This window comes from Camelus bactrianus, chromosome 10 (genome assembly GCF_048773025.1).
Source record: "Camelus bactrianus isolate YW-2024 breed Bactrian camel chromosome 10, ASM4877302v1, whole genome shotgun sequence".
NCBI classification, from domain to species: Eukaryota; Metazoa; Chordata; class Mammalia; order Artiodactyla; family Camelidae; genus Camelus; species Camelus bactrianus.
The window spans coordinates 25,461,442-25,481,440 of NC_133548.1; the positions used below are offsets into that span (position 1 = coordinate 25,461,442).

General features: G+C 41.2%; 1 long non-coding RNA gene across 2 annotated transcripts in view; it reads left to right on the plus strand.

The window, feature by feature from the left end:
• LOC123619620 (uncharacterized) overlaps nt 1-19,999 on the plus strand; it is a 102,602-nt gene that overhangs the window by 24,225 nt on the left and 58,378 nt on the right. Inside the window, exons 2-3 of one of the 2 annotated variants that reach the window (XR_012509857.1) lie at nt 9,369-9,506; nt 14,383-14,473. This is a non-coding gene — a long non-coding RNA (uncharacterized LOC123619620). The remainder of the gene's footprint in view (nt 1-9,368; nt 9,507-14,382; nt 14,474-19,999) is intronic. The other variant, XR_012509856.1, reaches the window with a different exon arrangement.

The window sequence follows — 19,999 nt, forward strand, 5'->3', positions numbered from 1 at the left end:
TATCTGGACCGCCTGTGCCACTCCCTGCCTCCGAAGCCCCCCTCTGTCTTCTGTTGGATGTCACACACCGGGCTGCCCAAGGGGCAGCCTCCCTCTGTCCACCTGCCCTTTGGACTTGGGAAGGAGGTTTAGAAGCAAGTGCAGTCAACCCTATCCTGCAGGGGCTTCACTGCAACAATAGCCTTTTGACTAATTAAGTGCTTTTCCTGTGAACACTCTTGAGGAGTGAGAGGGAAGCTGGGATGATTTCAACTCCTTTTTCTTGACCTCCCTCCCACCTCCATCCCCAGGTATAGGTCATGGAAGGAATGAAGGGCTGGGGAGAGGGGGCACGGCGATGGGGTGGGAGCTGTATGTGAATGGAATGGGAGCCCTTGGGAAGGCTTTGTGGGAGGGCTGGGAGGATGTGAGTGGTCCAGAGCAAAGGGGCAGGGACACGTTTACTGCCAGCCCACTGTGAGCCAGGCTCCGTGCTGGGCTCTTTATGGAGAGTCTCTCATAACAAGTGCCACTGTCATAAATAGGTAGTGAAATTATGTTTTATTCTGACTACCAATCAGTGAAGTAGGTGTTACTAGCTGCCTTAAATCCTTTGGGAACAAGGCTGGGTGTGAAAGTGAAGGCTGTCATCCTTGTTTAAGTGAGAGTTTGCAGACTCAGAGAGATGAGAGGACGAGTTCAAATGATGAGAGGACAATCCCCAAATGACAGAGGCAGGGCTGCAGTTCTGCCTTGATTCCAAAGGCTATGAGAGTATTTATTTAGTTTACTTTCTGGAGCTTAGAATTCTGGGTCCTGTGCTCTCTTGTGGGGCTGTGGGGCGGGGTTGGGATGAGCAGGCCGCTGGCCTGGTAGGAAGGAGGCTGGGACTTGGTCCTTGGTGCAAGGACGAGTGAATGCTGCGATTGCTGACTTCATGTCCCACCTTTTGCCAAAAAATAACTGGAGTGAATTAAGAGTTTTTAAAGCAGTCTTCCTCAAGCCTTTAGTGGTTAAGGACTCGGGTTTAGGGTCACTCTGGGTTGGAATTCAGATCTTGGGCTGCTTGTATAAACCCCCTTTGCCTTCATTTGTGAGGAGAGGGTAATACTGCCTGATTAGTAGGTTTGCTGGGGAGAGAATGCTTGGTACGTGGTAAACGCTCCAGAAGTGTTAGCTATTTCTGTTACCAACATCCATCCCCTGCCCTCCTCCCCCACTGTCTTTTACACCCTTGGAAGTGCCTCCTTGTCACACCTCTACCATCCAACCCTATTGGGACCCACGAGGTTCAACTGTTTTATGGAAAGTTACTCATTGATGCTGCCTTTGTTTGGCATTGGCTGGTGGATGGGGGCCTTCCCCATCCAACTGGGAGACTCGTGTGCTGCCCTGGGGCTCCCAAGGCTGCGTGTAGCTTCCCCATTGACACCTATTTGGGGCCAGAGCTGCTCTATCAATTCTTTATTAAGACCAGTTATTTTTTATTTATGACGCTTGCAGGTTCATTAAAAATGGCACTCCCTGTTGGGGATACCGCAAGGCTTTTAGCCAGTTTTTATCAGGTTGTTAGAGTAGATATGAATATTTTAATAGAGAGAAAGAGCAAAGCCTTCAACAAACTTAATTTGTTCTAGAATCTAAGTGACAGGCTTAACAGGGGTGCCAAGTAATTCAGTATAATCAGCCCAGATAGTGGAATAAGGAACACAATTGAATGGACAGGGAGCTTTTCCAGAGGGGCCACAGGGGGATTTTCCACCTCCGAGCAGCAGTAAATCACTATATCCCTGGATCCTTTGAGTCCAGGTATGATCCAGCGTAGCCACGGGCAGCTTCTGGGCTGAGTTAAGTTCCCAGGAAGCCAGGGGGAGTGCTTTTGCAGATTCTCTTTTAACATTTATAGAATTCTTTTCCCAAGATGAAAATCTTACTAAATTATGTACAAAATGATGGATAGGCTTGGTCACTGCTGCCCATCAAAAGCCTATTTGGGGCCTCAGTCTTGATTGCGATCCTAGATACGGTGGCTGATTTCTTCATGCAGTTTTAAAAATATCCACTTGGGGGAGCTTTATGATTGAATTTTAAAATCCATATCAGATTTTAGATGTGACATGAGCTCCAGATGACTACTCCCCACCCCACACGCACACAACCACTATGATGACAAGCTACTGAAGCAAGCAATGGTTGCAGAAATACAATGATAAATCAACGTGAGTTGTTTTACTTTATTGGCAATTCCTCCCTCTGGATTTTGAAATTATTCTTGATTTTTAAAAAGCTTCCCCTTCAAACTAAAATAGTTTAGAGATAAAATAAAGAATAGCAGTACTTTCTGTTGTTTCTTGGATGAGTGTTCTGCAGAAGTATGCAGACATCAGTGCATACTTAAATGCATGTCCCAGTTCATTTTAAATAGCCAAAGCACCAGAAAAATCCCCTTTGAAAAAGTTTTATGAACATGGTCATTTGCAAGGAAGATACGATCATGAAACCAAATGTCTGAGCAGGGAATGCTGTTTTCTAGTATTCACCACGTAACTCTCCATCACCCTGCCTCTGTCTCCAATAGATGGGGCATGGAGAGGTCTAATGAAGGACAATCCTTTGCTGCCCGGGCAGAGGTCCAGGTTCCAGATGGCCTTAGGGGTCTACCCAGATTTGGACAGTTTTGATATAATGGAACGCTAGTTAGGGTTCCTAATTAGGACATTTGCTAGAGAATGTTGTCACAATATGGATGTACTATTAACCCATTTTACTATGGAATAAAATGAAACCAATTATAGACCCACATATACAAGTATGACTCTACGTGTCCACCTGCCAGCACAGAGGAAGCTGGAGTGTTTCTCAGAGGGGGGCTGGCTTGGTTATTGTTTGAATCTCAGTCTTACTCTGTTCTCTTTTCCTTTGTCCTCTTGAGTTGTCAGGGCATTATGAACTCTCTCCTCATTTACTTAGTGTCCAATGATTGGATTAATAAGGCTTTGCTACTGTGACAAAGCCTCTTTCTTGTTTTTCCTGCTTTCTTCCCAGAAGAGGAAAGGAAGAGTTCTGGAGGGTCACTTTTCAGCCTTTGGTCCCTTTGGTGAAGGGCGTCCCTGTACTGAGCAGCTCTGCCTCTTTCTGCGTTTGCTTCCTTCAGTGCCACTCCCCCCGCACCCCCACCCCCACCGGGTTGGCTCACCGGCCCCACCTCCCTCTCACCGGACAGCCTGGCCTGCCAACACACAGGCAGCCCACTCTCTGTCGTCATTGTCCTATGAGGACAAGTCTCAGGTACCTGCTCCAGTGAGGCCAGGCCTCCCCTCCCCCGTCACTTGTTCACCATCTTCATTGGTCACATCGATATGACTTTCACTGTCTGCTCAGTGGAGGAGAAATCTTGTGTCCTCAGGAACCCTGTTACTCTCATCAGGAAGACTTTTCTTCAGAAAAAAAAAATGCACCTCACTCCCACTTTCTTAGTATTTCTGTCCTTTTTGCTCTAATGGAGTGGTTTTTAAACTATTGACATTTTTTTCTTAAACAGATCATATGTAGCAGCCCAGCCCAGTCCACGCCTGACTTCAAAGGGCCCTGTGGCAGGTGTTTCCTAAGACACCTCCATCAGCCCCTGCCAGTCCCTCTGCAGTAGGGCTCTCCCACCAAGGGGTGGAGTCTGGTTCTCCTCCCCTTTTTGACTTGCTTTGACCAACAGAATGTGTGGAAGCCTCTAGATGCCTTGCAGCCCCTACTCCTCCTCTTGGGTCCTTGCCCCGAGACTGCCAAGACTACCAGATGGAAAAGCTGTCCCTGTCACCAGAGGATGAGAGGAGACCTGGAGGAGAGCTGAGGCCACCCAGCCAACATCCGGCCCTGAGCGCCGGGCACGTCAGGATGGTATCTTGGACCTTCCAGCTCAGGTGCCCCTCCAGCTGACTGCAGCAGGAAGCAAGCCCACCAGAAAAGCAGAAGCACCACCCAGCCAAGTGCAGAATCAGGAGAAATGGTCAATTCTTGTTGTTTTCAGTCACTAAGTTTTGGGGGTGGTTTGTTACGGAGAAATAGATGACTGGACGAGGAGCCCTTCAGGGAGACCTTATGTTAAGTCTGGTGTGTCTCTGTGTGTGAAGTCAGCTTCTTTTAAATTGTGAAGTTGTTCCTGCATGATGGCCATGTAAACAGAGGAGAGACTGCTTCCAGCCGCCGCATGTTGCTGCCTCCTCCTGCCCTCTCCCAGCCCCCGCGTCCCCGCGCACCAGAAACATCGTGCCTGAGCTTGTTCATGTGTTTATTAACCATGAATGTTTTATAGACACCATGTGGAAAGCTTTCCATAAAATCACATTTGTGTTCGTTAAGTCTTACATTGCTTACATTAATTAGCTAAGAGATGCCTGCATCTCCGGGCACAGAAAGGCCCATCTGCTGTGATGGCAGCAGAGGAAGGATCTGGGCGCTCAACCGCCCAGTCTGACCCCGCTCCCTCGAGGGACTCCAGTGAACCCCGACAGTGGAGTGGAAGGCCACTGCTGTAACACACTCCAGTGCCTACTGGAAGACTTACAGTCACCAAGATCCCAAACTGACTAGGTATCTGTCATGTACACACGTGTTGCTTTCCTGCTGCAAGTGGATGAGTTTTTAAATTCTAGGGAGACAGCTTCTGGGGTTACTGTTGCATATTAACTTATTCTTGAACATTAGACTTAGTGTCCATTTTCCTAGTACTGCCTGGATAATAATTACCATGTTCTCACTCCTTACTGTGTGTTGGGTTCTGTGCTATGCACTTCACATGCATTGTCTCATTGAATCTTCCTAGAGACCCTGTGAGGCAGGTAATACTGGGCTCAGTTTACAGATAAAGAAATGGGGACTCAGAGAGGTTAAGGCATGTATCCATCAGGGCTGGGACATGGCACAACTCCAGAGGGCACCAGTCACATTGTTGCCTATGTAGATGGTGCCCTCTGGGGTTGTCCAGTTCACCTGGTGGCCTTGCCCAAAGTAACTAACAGTCTAAGGGGTGGCAGAGCCAGGATTTCAGACTCCAATGCCAGAGCACTTAATTTTATATAATTCTGTTACAACTTTCCACTTCTCTAAGCTACTTTATTTCTTCTGCCTCTGTCTACTTATTTATTTGAATGTCAGTCTGTCCCGCCACCTGTTCATCTGTCTATCCATCCATCCATCTATCCATCCATTCATCCATCCCTGCCTCCGTCCATCTATTCATCCTCTCACCTAATCATCCATTTAGTGGAATCAGTGAAGTTACTAAGTATCAGTAAAAGATCTGGATATACAGTTTCTTGAAATATATCTGGAAACATTAATTCTCTAATATTTATTCTTATTTTAAATTCATTTGACATAAAAACTTAAATCATCGACTATCTAAAACTAGAAAAGAAAAATTTCTAGAAACCCATGTATCAACAATTCAGATTTCATATTATGCCATATTTACTTCAAATTTCCTTTGTCCCTCATTTTTAAAGAAAGAAAATAGAGCAATGAAAGTCAAAACCCACCTCCTCTCTTTCACCTCTTTCTGTTGCCTAAAGATGGCGTGTCGTATGCATGTCCCCTTCCCATGCCTGGTTTTATACATTTACTGCACCTGTATGTATCTGTAAATAATACTTACTACTGTTTTGAGTTTTACAGTTTGCACTTATCATCTGTATGCTTTTGCACCTTGCTTGTCTTTCAACACTGTATTTTTTGAGATTTATTCATTGTGACACATACACATCTAACTCGTGTGCGGTTAGGTTGTTTTTTTACTTCTTTTGCTGTAGGGAAGACACCCAGGAGTGGGATTACACATCTTCGGTTTTCCTTTTGGAAATGTTCTCCATGTGGTTGTGCCTGTTTACCCACTCCGGCCCGAGACAAGGGTTTCTATTTCTCCACGTCCTCAGCTACACTTGGCGTTTTCTAGTGGCTATCAAATGCTATCTCTGTTTCCCTGAGAATCACTGCATAGTTATATAGGTCATTCAGGTTTCTTCTTCTGTGAAATGCTTATTCATAATTAATAGCCGTTGCCTATTTTTCTACTGGGGAGTCTCTGCCTTTCTTATTGATTCATAGGAGGGTTTTTGTTTCTTTCTTTTTCTCTTTTTTCGGTCTTTTCTGGAAACAGATCTTTTGCCAGTTAATTGCATTGCAAGTACCATCTCCCACTACTTGCTTTTTTTTTTTTAACTTGGTTCTTCCTGTTTCTGTAGGTTTTTGTCACTTAATTTTATCCTTGAACATTTTTAAAGAGACAAGTCATTTAATTATAATACCCTTTCGCAGTATCATGGAGGTGTATGTAGGTAAGTTTTTTCTACATTTCTATAGGAGAAATTTTTAGGAAACCATTTATAGAGCTCTTACGATGAGTAATGCACTATCCTAAGTACTTTACAAGTACTGATCAATCCTTTTAATAACACAAGGAGATTGACATAGTTGCTATTCCATTTTAAAGATGAACAAACTGAGGCCCAGAGAGATTGAGTTATTGCCCCAAATTATGCAGTGATTAAGAGATGGACCTGAGGTTAGAATTCAGGGAGTTAGTTCCAGGGCTTGGGTAACCACTAAGAAGAACCACTTCTCAAAGTCACAGTTCCTGCTCTCCAGAGCTCACTGGAAGAGAGAGACATGTGAGCAGGCTCCATTCTGCAGTGAGACAGACTTGTGGGAACACATATGGGGGGTTGGGGAGGACTTCCTGGAAGAAATGGCCTTTGAGCTGAGTGAATGAGAATGAGATATTTGTGCTGGAAGCTGACAAAGGGAATGGTGAGAGAGAGAGAGAGAGAGAGAGTGTGTGTGTGTGTGTGTGTGTGTGTGTGTGTGTGTGTACACTTCCTATGGAGGGTGGGGAAGGACATTCCAGGCAGAGAGAATAGTATGTGTAGAGGCCTGGAGCGAGCACAGCATGATCTGGGCGCTATGAGCAACCCGGTATATTTAGAAGGTGGAATTTAGGGGTGGGGTGATTAGAAATGAGGCCAGGAATAGTGCCTGGTATTTGGCTGCCATTATTATTTAATATATGAATAGATGAAAGCTTTTAGTGTTACAAATGCGATCACGAGGCAAGCTCTTAATTAACTGGAATGCTTAAGGCATTGTCCTTTATAACTAGGAAGGCTGTCTCCCCAACCTCTTTGGTTTCAAGCTTTGTTCGTGAACGTGTGAGGAAATGTGTGCGTCTTCCTTATACCAATAAACACATTGTCACAAGCCCACTTCAGTCTTTTGCAGCTGAAGCTCTTTCAGGTCTCCCACGTAAGCATCCAGAATATTATAGGTCACTATCTATTACTGGTCATTACCTATTTCTAGGTCGTTACCTAAAGGTCATTACTGGGGCTGGTGGTGTCGCTGGTTGAGAAATTTGAGTTAAGTGAATTTATTCCCTCTAAGACACATATGGTGTAATGTTTGTTATTCATGCTTAGGATTGGCTTGTTTTCAGGTAGGCTAGAACTATTATGAATTAGAATTTTTTCCCATTGATTCAGCTCATTAGTTCCAGGAACAGACAGGACTTTTGGCTCCTTGTGCTGATCCAGCAGTTGCTAAAGTGTTGTTTTGTTAGGCAGAAGTTAAGGAAAGGAGAAATACAAGTCTGGCAAATGAAGTAGTTAGCAATGCCTTAATTCTTACCATAGTGGTTTTTTGGCCTCGTCTGGTTGGGATATTGTAGTCACGAGGCCAAGAACAAGGTCACCGCGTGGATCTGCTTTAATCTACGTCCAGGGCTGACTCCACAGATGCTGCTCTGCCCCAGAGATCATGGGGATGATGCATAGCCAACTCCTCACAGCAGTTCAAAGCCCGCACTCTAACATCCTGTACTGGCAGTGGTCAGTTGCTTCCTCTTTGCATGTAAACTATTTATTTATCGGGGCCCTTTTTGGTATAACCAGGGCTGGCATGGGGGGGGGGTTCCTAAGCCCCAGAGAATCAGTGCGCCTAGTGTGCCTTTGCTGTCCCTTTCTACTGGACAATGTCCAGCCTTCGTGGCCACTGTCGAGGGTGGTAAGGGGAGAAGGGAGGGACTAGGGATTCCCTTCTGGCTTCAGGGAGAGTTTCCTTTATTCCAAGCTGGGAGTCACTGCAGTCTTATGGGTGGGTTGAGGGCATTCAAGGAGGCAATAACAAATCCCATCTCGCTGCTCAACCCGTGGGAAGTTGCTGGTGGGGAGGGAGATGTGTTTTTTGCCATCTTGAATTCAGATTCATGAGATATTTTTCCACAGGATCTATGTTATAAATGATATTTAGATTTTTAGAGCAGCCCACAAAACTCTGTTTGCCTAAAGTGTAGCTGAAGAAGAAATGTGTTTTGGTTAAGTTATGGTTTATAAAAGGCAATGTTTTTCAAACTATTTTCCCCCTGCAGTGGAATCTCTCCTTCAGATGAATGCACAGGGAACTGCAATATATATAACAGATAAACGCAGAACTACTCTGGTTGAAGCAAGATTCGGCCTCATGGTCACTAAGTGTTGGTCCGTGAGATTCACTTTCCTTTTTGGTTGACATCACTGATCACTGCTGCCATCATCCCTTCTTTCCAGAGAGGGCGCTGTCCACCTTTCTGCTGCATTGCAAGGGGGAGGGGTGGGTACACGACTCTGTGGTCAAGGGAAAACTAGCGGTTCTAAAAACTGGTCTGTGGATCAAGTTGCATAAGAATCACGTGGGAAATAAAAAACAGATTTAAAAAAAAAGACAAATAACCAAAATGATCTAGGGCTGTTCCTCAAAATTCCAATTCAGTTGCCCTAGACTAGGTCGTGGAATCTTTACATTAAAAAGCTACTCCAGAGGATAAAGATGTTTGGAAGCTTGGACACCAGCTGCCTTCAGTTCCTGGCTACCTCCTGGCCAGAGGGTGTCCCTCCACACCACAGAGGGAGGAGGCAGATCCAGATATGGGAGAAGATCTGAGGGAGGGACAGGAGTTTCTTCCTTGCCTGTGGCCTGCCCCGTACAGACTGGCTGCTTGTTTGAAATCTGTTTCATTTCCATTAATTGCCAGAAGGAGTCTTCACAGCCCTCTCCACGCAGGGCTGTGGCCTCACCCTCTGGCTTTAACTGAACCAGTGCAACAGAATGCAATTCATTTAACCTCCCCCAGAGTGAAACCACAGATGGGAGCTGAGGGTGTCTTTTCATATTACTAATCTGGGAACTGGTTCCCTGATGTCTAAGGTTTTAGAATTTATTTATTTATTTGTTTGTTTGTTTATTTGTTTGTTTTTTTGAAATGTGCTCCAAGTCTAATGATCCATTTAAAGGAACAATCATAGCCACTAAAGCTCTTGGAAAGAACCCTTAAGACTTCGCGTGACTCTGTGTTTTGTTAACGTTGTCAGGTGATCCCCCGATCCTGGATTGTTCTGAGTCAGGCCAAAGGCAGCCCGGGAGAGGCTCTAAAGTGTGGGGCCCTTCTAAGCACAAGACCCTGTGTGACTGAACAGGTCACACACCCATGAAACTGTGGAATCCATGAGGTAAGAAGTTTTACTATTACTCTTATTATTTCATGCCTTCCACTTCCTTTTTGTACTCTACATTTGCCAGTAATAGCCACGCACGCCCTCCCCCATCAAAGCACACACACAGGTATTATTCAAGTGTTCTTAGGGTCCCTCAGGTCTGTGGAGTTTGCTTTTGCTTTTTTTTTCCTTTTTTTGGTTAATTTCTTGCTTGAACCTAATGACAGAAATCGCTGATTATAAGGAAAATCATTCAGAATGTCTCCACTTATATATTCTGCTTTTCCTTTCCTTTTCCATGTTCATATCTGGGTGTAATTATACCAGTTAATTTTGTATTCTCTTTATTTCCATGTTTTTCTATAGTTTTTCTAAGTTAGTTTTTAGAAAGAAAATTATTTTAAAAATTAATGAAATGTGAGTTCATTGTTAACAATTAGAACATAGGTTCTAGATCTTGAAGAAGGAAATAGGGGCTGGGGAGGGAGGAAACAGGAAGGAACCAAGAACTGGAGAGAAAGACAGAGGAGAGACTTCAGGGGATTAAGGGTTTTGGTGAGTGGGGTTTGGGATCCTAGATGCATGAAGAGCATACTGGTTGTTAATAACAACAACAACAATAACAGCAACAACAACAACTTACATGTTGTGCTGAGTACTTTATGGAGCTCATCTCATTTGATCTTCACAATAACCCAAGACAACAGATGTAACTGGTATCACTAGGAAGCAGAAGAGGAGCCTGAGGCACTGGGAAGTTAAGTGACTTGCCTTAGGTCATATGACTAGTTAAGTGTTGGATCAAAGTTGGAACAGCTCAGGGGGCTGCTGCAGAACTTGTACTCCTGTGTGCTTTGTGTTTTGTTGTTATGGCTGTAATTGTGACTGAAGTATTTTAAAGCAAGTTCCAGTCCTTAAGACATTTCACCCCTCCATACTTTATTATGTGTTTCTAGAAAATATGGATATTTTCTTATGCAACTATAGTACCATTGTGATATTTAACAAAATTAGTAGTAATTCCTTGATATTGCGTATAGTCCAATCATATTCAAGTTCTTCTAGCAATGAACCATAATTTAACTATTTTTTCTACTCTTTTATATTTTGTTTAATTTTTTCTCTTTGTAAAATATGCTTCAGTGAACCTCTTTGCAAATAGAATACTTCCTATCATTTCATTAAAATAAGCACCCAGATGTGGAGTTAGAGTGTCAAAAGTTATGATCATTTTAATGGATACTGAAATATTTGAAAACTATTCTCCATAGGAATGCTTTTTTTAACATTAAAAAGTTAAAACTTAAGGTTTCTCAGATTCAGCTGGAAGATCCCATGAGTTCTTTGGGTAACCACAGACTCAGGGGTGGGTGTATAATTGAAAGTTGGTCCCTACAATATTTTCTGATATCTTTCAAAAAGGTGACAAAGGAATTTGCATTGTATGACCCAGAACAACATGTCCAAGAGAGGCAACCCATAGTTCAGGGGAGAAATGAAGATAACTGAAGTGATGTCCAGATAGAGTGACTTAGTCTGTCACAATATTGTGATTTGGACTCACTTTAATACACCTGTTTTATAGGGGATTTTGTTTTTCTTTTCTTATGTTCTAATGGATTCTAGCTTGGCTGTTCTAATGATTCCACCAACAGCCATTTTAGATATCCATTTCAAAATGACTCCTAGTCAGTTTAAGTGTCATGGAGCAAAGTAAAAACAAGAAATGAAAGTCTTACCACTTTCCCCAGTGCTTGCTGTTACATGCCAGGTGGTTGTTCTTGTCCTTGCTTTGCCTTTTTCATTAGATGATGTTTTGCTGGTGTCTTCTGTACAGAGTACTTTGTTTTTTTTAGGAATGAAGAATGTATTACAATGGTGATTTCATAGAAAGGATAAATATTTAGAATAGTAGTCTCGGGTTCCCTCACACCCTCATGCCTGCCTCCTTACCTAAGTCTGTGGCATCTTTTCTTTGCTCACGTGATAGTACTTGTTGGCTGTATTAGTTAGGGTTTGACTAAGATGCTGTAACAAAGATACTCTAAAAGTACAGTGGTTTAGAAAGGTAGAAATTTCTCTCTCGTGTAACAATTCCAAGGTGGTCCAGGTAGATGGGGCCCTTCTGCTCCATACAGACATTTAGAAACCTGGGCTCCTTCAATTTTTAAACTCTGTCATTCCCTTATGATATAGTCATTGTCTGTATGATTGAAGCTTGGCCCCTACTATTCTGAATTCCAGTTTCTGGGAAAGAGAAAGAGGAGGTCTGGGACCACGGAGTTCCTTTTGATTCAGAAGTCATACACATCACTTCCACTCATATTCCTTTGATAAGAACTGAGTCACATGGCCACACCTAACTGCAAAGGAAGCTTACAAGTGTAGTTTTGGGCTAAACAGACTTGTGCCCAGGAAGAAGAGACCAGATTTTGATGGGCAAGTAGCAGTTTATGACATATTATCTATGAACATAGGCTCTAGAGTCAGGCAGACATGAGTTCCAATTTTGGTTCTGTCACTGACCAGCAGTGTGAACCTAGACAAATGATTTATCTTCTTGATTTTCTTATTAGAAAAGTGGAGATAATAATTTCTATTTTATGGGGACTGTTATGAGAATCAAGTTGAATGAGTGATTTAATTACAAAGTACTTGAGAAAAAGTGCTGGTGGTTAAAAGCATAGAATTAGGAATTGGACTGGCTGAATTAAAATCCTGGCTTTATCTTTACTAGCTGTGTGATTTTCAAGAAATTATACAAAATTCTCAGAGATCCACGTTCTTCTTCTCTAAGATGAAGATACCATTAGAGCCTACCTATAGAAAGAATTCAATGATGTACTCCATACTGGGTTTATTAAATGATTTATTCATGCTCAATAAATCATGGTGGTCTTTTTGTAGTTATTATTATGTCTGTTCATTTTAAAAACTCCTGAGTTTTTCCCCCAAAAAGAAGTAGTAAGTTTAATTTGTGTAAGCATGCACCTGTTACAAGTTGCTGCATTCTCTTACACCTCTTGTTACTGCTTAGCTCCTACATCCTGTTAACATGTTCACATATTCAGCTTGTAAACAAGTTCCTGCTTGATTTCTTGGGTAAGCATCCACTGATGACTTTATATTCTAAGTCATATAGACTAGGCTGTTTAGTGTGAATTCCATAGCTTGTCTCAGAAGTTGAATACATTTTTTCCATAATGGTCTCAATCCCATCAACCATTTTGAATGGATTAAGCTGGCCTGAAGAAATCTCTCTATGGATAGCTAAGCAATGTAATAAAAATGGAAAACTCAGGGATGATACACCACTGTTTTAACCTCAGGATATCTCTCTCTCTCGTATCATGGCAATGACCCTGAATTATAATTTTCAGGTCTGATTTTGAGACTTATTTGCAGAATTCTGCTTCTCTGATTTTATGCAGATAACCTGAAGCCCTCTGATTGCTCCTCTTCTCTCCCAGGGGCCTTCCACGATTCCCATGTGACTGCAGGGACACTTTCCTCTTCCCCAGCTTGCCACCCCCTACTTATAGAACTGACACACCGCTCTGTTGTACCATTGTGCTCTCCTGAGTACTGTGGCATTCAGCCTGGCTCCGATGATATAAAATGAGGGGGTATGGATGCCTTTTTCAAACTTGAGACTAGCAAAAGACAAAACCCCCTTTTGTTCAAAACCATTAGAAGTGCAGTCTTGAGTTCCTGAGAAACCGTAGGGTGGGTCCTTTTCTTCCCCACACCCCCACCCGCTGGCTGCTGTAGTTTTGCATGAAGTAATTGAGCAAATCAAATACCAAACCTATAAAAGGTAGCATTATCAAAGTGAATGAACGAACGCTTACCTAGCAGAACTGTAAGACTTGGAAAAATAGGAAGACAAGTTAATGATCTAGAAATTGTATAGCTTTGCTGTCTTAGAATCATGGCAAATGGAACATATGGCATTGGGTCATTTTTTGCATTGATATGAAAAGAAAATGAGTTTATTTTACAAATAAATGGAGTTTGTGTTTCTGTTTGCTATTCATGCCAATAATGTTTACCTCTCTTGAAATAGAAATATGTCACCTAAATATTAAATATAGAGAAAGATTTTTTCAACTATTAATGAATGATTTTTCTTTACATACCGTGGCTTCATCCACTTCAATAAACATTTTGTGCTTTTCTCTTCATTTGCTATTACTTTGTCTGATGAGGCTGTCTGTGAACAGAGGCATCTTAAGAAAAAAAGAGGGAATTGGTGAAAAGACAGACATGTTAAAGTTAGTATTTGCCTGAGTATTAGAATTTTAGATTAAGGTCTAGAATCAAATTCACTTCATATTCTTGTGGATTTTAAGATACAACAGTTTTTCTATTTCCTATTCTGAGATTCAGAATAGGCCCAGGATTCTATTAAAGTTGCCATTGAAAAAAATCTGCCACATTCATTGCTGTCATTGTGGTGGACATTTATTATTTTTATCTTCCCATCATCCTGATATCAGAGGCCTTCTTTTCCTTATGGAGACCACCCTGCCCTATGCTCAGTTCTTGTGACCCAAGTGTGGCCAATCAAAGTTCACAGTAATTGGGTAAGAAATGGGCTGTGTCTGAAGCCAGGTTAGTCCAAGTCAGCTTAAGACTTTTGAGAAAAAGGAGTTCTCTATCCATTGAAATTTCTAGGCTAGAGAATGAAGTATAAAGCTGACAGAGGCCATGTAGTCTTCTCCATGGTAAGAGTCTGCCTGAGACTGAAGCCAGCTGGGGGAAAATTAACCCAAGAGAAGGAGAAAGATTTCCGCCATATTGTCTGAGCCTGAAGTGAGATTTACCCTATTAAATTTCTTATATCACCCCCTGCCCCTGACTATTCTGAACTGGTTTTATCAACTTACAGGTGGAAGAGTTCTGGCTACTACAGTCATCATGATTTTCCTCAGGGAGCATTTGTTCGACACCTGGGTCATTGCGTATTAACTACTTCACAGGTAACAGGAAAAATACAGTATTAGTAGAATGATAGAATGGATGGGCCTCTTGGTCCAGTTTCCCATCTAATGCAGAACTCCTTTCCTCAGTATTCTTCATTGATAGTCATCCAAGAATCAAAATCACTTAATTTTTCCAAGGATTTCCAGATGCAACAGTGTTTTCGTTTCCTATTCTGAGTTTCTGAAGAAGTCCTGAATTCTATTCTGGTCCCTACTTTAAAAAAAAATCCACTACCTTGTCAGATAACTCACTGCTTTACAAAGTAGCACATTCCAGTTTTGGAAAGCTTTAATTTTCAGAAGGTGTTTCTTTTATTGAGTTGAAATATGTTTTATTTTTATATCACTCATTGGTTCTAATGCTTAAAACCATGCTGATTAAAGAAAAACCCTCTTTTACAAGATAGTATTTCACGTATTTGAAATACCAGTCACATCTCTACTTTGCCTTCTTTGCTCCCAGCTACATAACTCCAGTTGCTTCCCCCACCCGTCACGAAATGGAGATAAACAGACCACCTTGGTTGCCCTCACCTCGATTTACTTCTGTTTGTTAAGTGTCCATGGTAACCTGGGACCAGCACTGAGCTAGGACCGCCTTTGTTTTCCTCTAGACACTTATATGAGGGCAGCCTATCACCCAATTATATTTGAGGGCTTCTATTTCCCACCTAGTTTCTGGTTCATCACAAGCTTGTTGTGAGCTAGTACTTTCTTTCCCTCCCTCTTTTTTATTTTATTTTATTTTATTTTTATTTTTTGTGCAAACAGTTTTTAAGACAGGTCTGTGTGTGAGTTTTGGTTATTTGAGTCTATTTTAGGACTTTGCAACAACCATGAGCGTTTGTTCCCCTAAATACCCAACACCATGTGGAAAGTATTGTTTTGCCCATGTGTTTCTGCCTCATTTGGGACCTTTGTTGTGTAGAATGATGTAAGAGCCAATCACCGTTACTTGGGTCACTGAAATAGCCCATTGAGTAGATAAAAATATTCATTTTATCCATTAGGAGCTGTATTCAGATGTGGATAAGAGAGAGTAGCATAAATACACATAAAGTAGTTTGGAGGGAGGCAGCCCAGAGCTGGTATGATGTTTGCATAAAGCTGTGAAGGACTCAAGCTCCTTCTGTATTTATGTTCCACCATCCCAGTGCCTGGCTTCCATTCTCAACATTGCTTCATAGTCTTAAGATGACTTTCTAATATCTTGTCCACATTCTAGACAATAGGAAGGACAAGAGGTTGCTTCTCCTAATAGAATAAGCTTTTAAGGAGTTCCCCTAAATCTCCCCAAACCTCTCCTTTATATTGCGTTGGATGGTATTAAATCATGCTGCAAGGGAAGTTGGGAAATAATTGGGCGTATCAGTATAACCAGCCAGAAATTGAGGTTCTGCTACTAAGAAAGAAAGGAAAGTGAATATTAGGAGGTTAACAGCCACATTCCTAGAATGCTATATTGAAATATTTCCTTATGACCTTGGAAGGAAAGAGCAGCAAAAAGAGCCACTTAATTTGGACAACTCTTGCATGACCTTTGGGTTTGGTCTGCTCTGTTTTCCTCTCCAGGAGTTCTCCTATAGGCCTATATGGAAAGGTTAAAACACAGTTGTTTTTTCAGTCCTTCCTCCTCCCCTCTTGTTTGCTTGCATCTAGTACTAATTTGCCGACCTTGCAGTGGCAAAGATGAAAACTGTTGGAACTTAATAGTGTTTGACTTAAATTGAATTCCTTCTTTAATACAGTGAGAATGAGGTCTAGTCTTTCCTTCTTTAATAAAACAACTGAGGCAATAATTAAATTCGACATAATCTTTAATACAGATAATTCTTGCTTTGCATAGTTCTGATATACACAAATTTCATTTATCACAATTTAAATAACACCAGTTTCCCAACAACAGGGTTCAAATCTCAGTTACCAAATACATTAACTGATAAGTTGCATACTGTACAAACTTTGCTGCTAGATTTTTAGACCACAGGACACTGCAAAAGTGACAGATGCACATCATGATTGATGACCAATCTTGTCACTTCTTTCCAAGTCTGTCAGTGATTGGTCACTGTGCATCTGTTGCTCAGTTCACAGACAGGCAGCAAGGTATGTATTTGTGTTGCCTCCTTGTTTCCCAGTGATAAACACATATGGCACTTAACAAATAACGGATAATTAGAAAAGAGTATTGTTCAACAAAAATGACAATGCAACAAAGAAACAAAAGTACTAGTGCTGAAAGTGAAGTTCAAATCAAACATAAATGGAGTGTAGAAGAAATAGCTAATTTTGGGAATGTCAACATTACTGTCTTTTGAAAGACATGCAATCAGAGGAACTTAGTGAAGGCAAATTTATTGACATAAATGAGGAAAGTGGTTGTATGAAAGGATAAAAATGTCCCAGGGAACGTGACCCCAGCAAAAAGTTCACATAGAAGGAACTCTTGGAGATATTTCATGACCTTGAAAATACAAGGGATAAAATGTTGGAAGCTTGATGTAAACTTAGATGGCAGTGTGACAGTTTGCCGAGGCACAGAAACGATGCTCCCTCCCCACTGTCAGTTACATGATGACAAGAAGGCAAGAACCACTCAAGCTAATCTTGGTAGGTTTTTCACAAATAAGACATTTTACTTTCAATGTTGTAGTACTTTAATAATGTACTAAGTTAACATCAGCTTTATTTTTTTCATTTCCTTATACATTTATAACCAATAGTGAGAGAGTTTTTAATGTTTTGACAAAAATTTGTTAGAGGTCATAGAACAATTATGAGACTTCCCATTAAGACAGTTCTGCACAGTCTCAACTTACATAGTCATTTTATGTTCCTGTCCTACATGCAAGATGAGGATCGCCTATAGTTCACAGAGTTACACAATTTAATATCCACAAAAATTTTGTAGCTTAGGCAAATATTATCACACCCATTCCATTCATTCATTCATTTGTGTAAATGAAGTCACAGAGATTTGGTAGGTTCAAAATTACATAGCTAAATAACTGACAAGACTTGAACCATGATAATTTCACTTTAGATTCATTGCTTCTTATAGCCCCATTACCATGACACCCACAATCTTTCCAGATAATCTCATGTGAGGTATAAACACAGAAAATGTCCTAAGTGGTTAGGCCCCCAAATCTAATGTGTTCCATGTCACATGCCACTGATTGGCAGACTGGTTATCAATTTTAGGTTACAAGCAACAGAAACCAGCTTCAACATTGTAAGTTAATACAGTAATGGTCCCCAATGAATCACATCTCCCTGTAGCCACTTTTCTTGGGAGGGTTTCTTTGTCACTCCTCCCATTAACAGATGAAGTCTATTCTCCCGTCCCTTAAATCTGGTTTGGTTTCAAGCTATCTAACCAATAAAATATGGTATAAGGGAGGTTGCAGCTTCTTTTATTCTCTCTGAACACTTCTCCATCATTTAAAGAAGTCCAGTTTAGCTTGCTGGAGGATGAGATACCATAGAGAGAACTGAGGTGTTCCAGCTGGTGGCTCCAACCAGCTTCCCAATAAGTAAATGACTGAGGCAATCCAGGGTCAGTCAGCCCCCAGCAGATCTACCACTGACCACAGATATTTAAGTGAACCCAACTGATACCACATGGAGCAGAGGAACACCATTCCAGCTGAGCCCTACCCAAATTGCCAATCTATAGAATTGTCAGTAAATAAATGGTGGTTATTTTAGGCCATTAGCTTTTGGAGTGGGTTGGTATGCAGCAAACCACTAACTTGAGTAGGAAAGACAATTTATTGAGAGGATATGAGATTGTTTTGTAGATTTGAAGGGAAAGTTGAAGAATAGAAAGCCTTATAGCAGGAATTACTCAACATTCTTGCCTGGGTATCACTTCTGGAGTGAATTATCTCTGGTTATTTCTCTTGTTCTTGTGCTGTTCTGCTAAAGATTCAGAGTCTTGAGGGAGAAAGTTTGATTCGCCACATGTCCATCTTACGGATGTATTGATTTATGAGAGGAGAATCTGATAGAAGAAACTTTCAGTTTCCTCTTAAGCTTTTGTAGTTGGGGAGGCAAACACTTGGACTTACCTCCCCCAAACTCTTCAGATACTTCTCCCAGTCTGAACCTGAAAACTCAACTAAGGTTGATACTTCAGAATCCAGGCCAGCTGGCACTTGAATCAAGGTAACACTGTCCTGCCAAGACTCAACCCCTCTTAGAGCTTTGGTTTGGTGGCAGTTACACATTGTATTTTCGATATACTTTCAATCTCTTGGTTTTTTGAAGGATGTTTGCATAAAAATCACATGTTTGCATTCTTGTCAGATTCGGATGCATAGTTTTTCTAACGTCCTAATCCTGTTAGTGAGATACGGCATCCAAGAAGAAATAGCCAGTTGGAGAATCCCAAACTGTCTGAATGTTGACCTATCAAGGAGAAAAGACTCCAATTATTATCAATGAAAAACTGTTCCAAGAAAATACAGAAGGAAAATTATTACAAAATAAATTTAGTTTAAAGAATATTTAAATCTCTGATCTGGAAGGAAACGTAAGAAACAGTGGTTGCCTCTGGGAAGAGGGATGGATGGTGGGAGACCAGGGCAGGAGGGAGACTTCGAAATTTTGAATGTCTTTGAAGGCTTACCTGTTGAAAAACAACTAAATGAAAACAACAAAGTAAGTGTGAAGTGCTACAAATAGTTCCTCTATCTTTTGTTTTGAGAACTTCCATTGTGTTTTTTAATGCTTCAAGCAAGTTTTTGCAGGAGAATAATAAAGACATCTTCCTTAGCCTTATTCCCTTGACTTAGTAATGTGGGGTTTTTTTCTGGCTAAAAGTTTGGTTGTTGCTACCCTTAAGATTTTTCTTTTTTCACTCAACATATCTTATTTCAGTATTTTCTATCCTGGTATTAATTGATCTTTGTCATCCTAAAGACTCTTTTAACTAGTAAATAATATTCCATTTTTCATCTTTCTAGTCTTCTTGCATAATATTTGATATTTTAAAAACAGCTCCTACTGCTTCCACTTATTTTCATCACTTTTCTCTTATCTTTTTAAAATGTGGTCATTATATTTAATGGATCAATTTTGCTCGCCCTAAAGGTAGGTTGTTGCATTTGTTGGCTGTTTGAGTGTGTAATGCATTAAAATCACGGTTTGTGACTAAAGGTTTCACATTGGCAAATACAGAGATAGCAGTTCTCAGCAGCAGCTTAATGGAGATTTTTCTATTTTGAAAGACAGGATTTTTGATGTTTCTGCCATGGTTTTGCCTCCTCTGGAAATAATACCAGAGCTGCATTTATTTGTGATAGGAGAGAGACTGTAGAAAGAAAGGATGTTGGCTTCAAGGTACAGGTTTTGGCAGATCCAGTGCCATCTCATTGGTTACAAAGCCTTTCTGGAAAGTGTGCAATTATTCAGCTTGCACAGCACAATTAAGTAAACAATTCGTTTAGTCTCTCTATTGATACTCCACTGCAGTGGGACTGGGGTGGCTTGGGAGATTGGAAATGGGAGCTGTAGCCT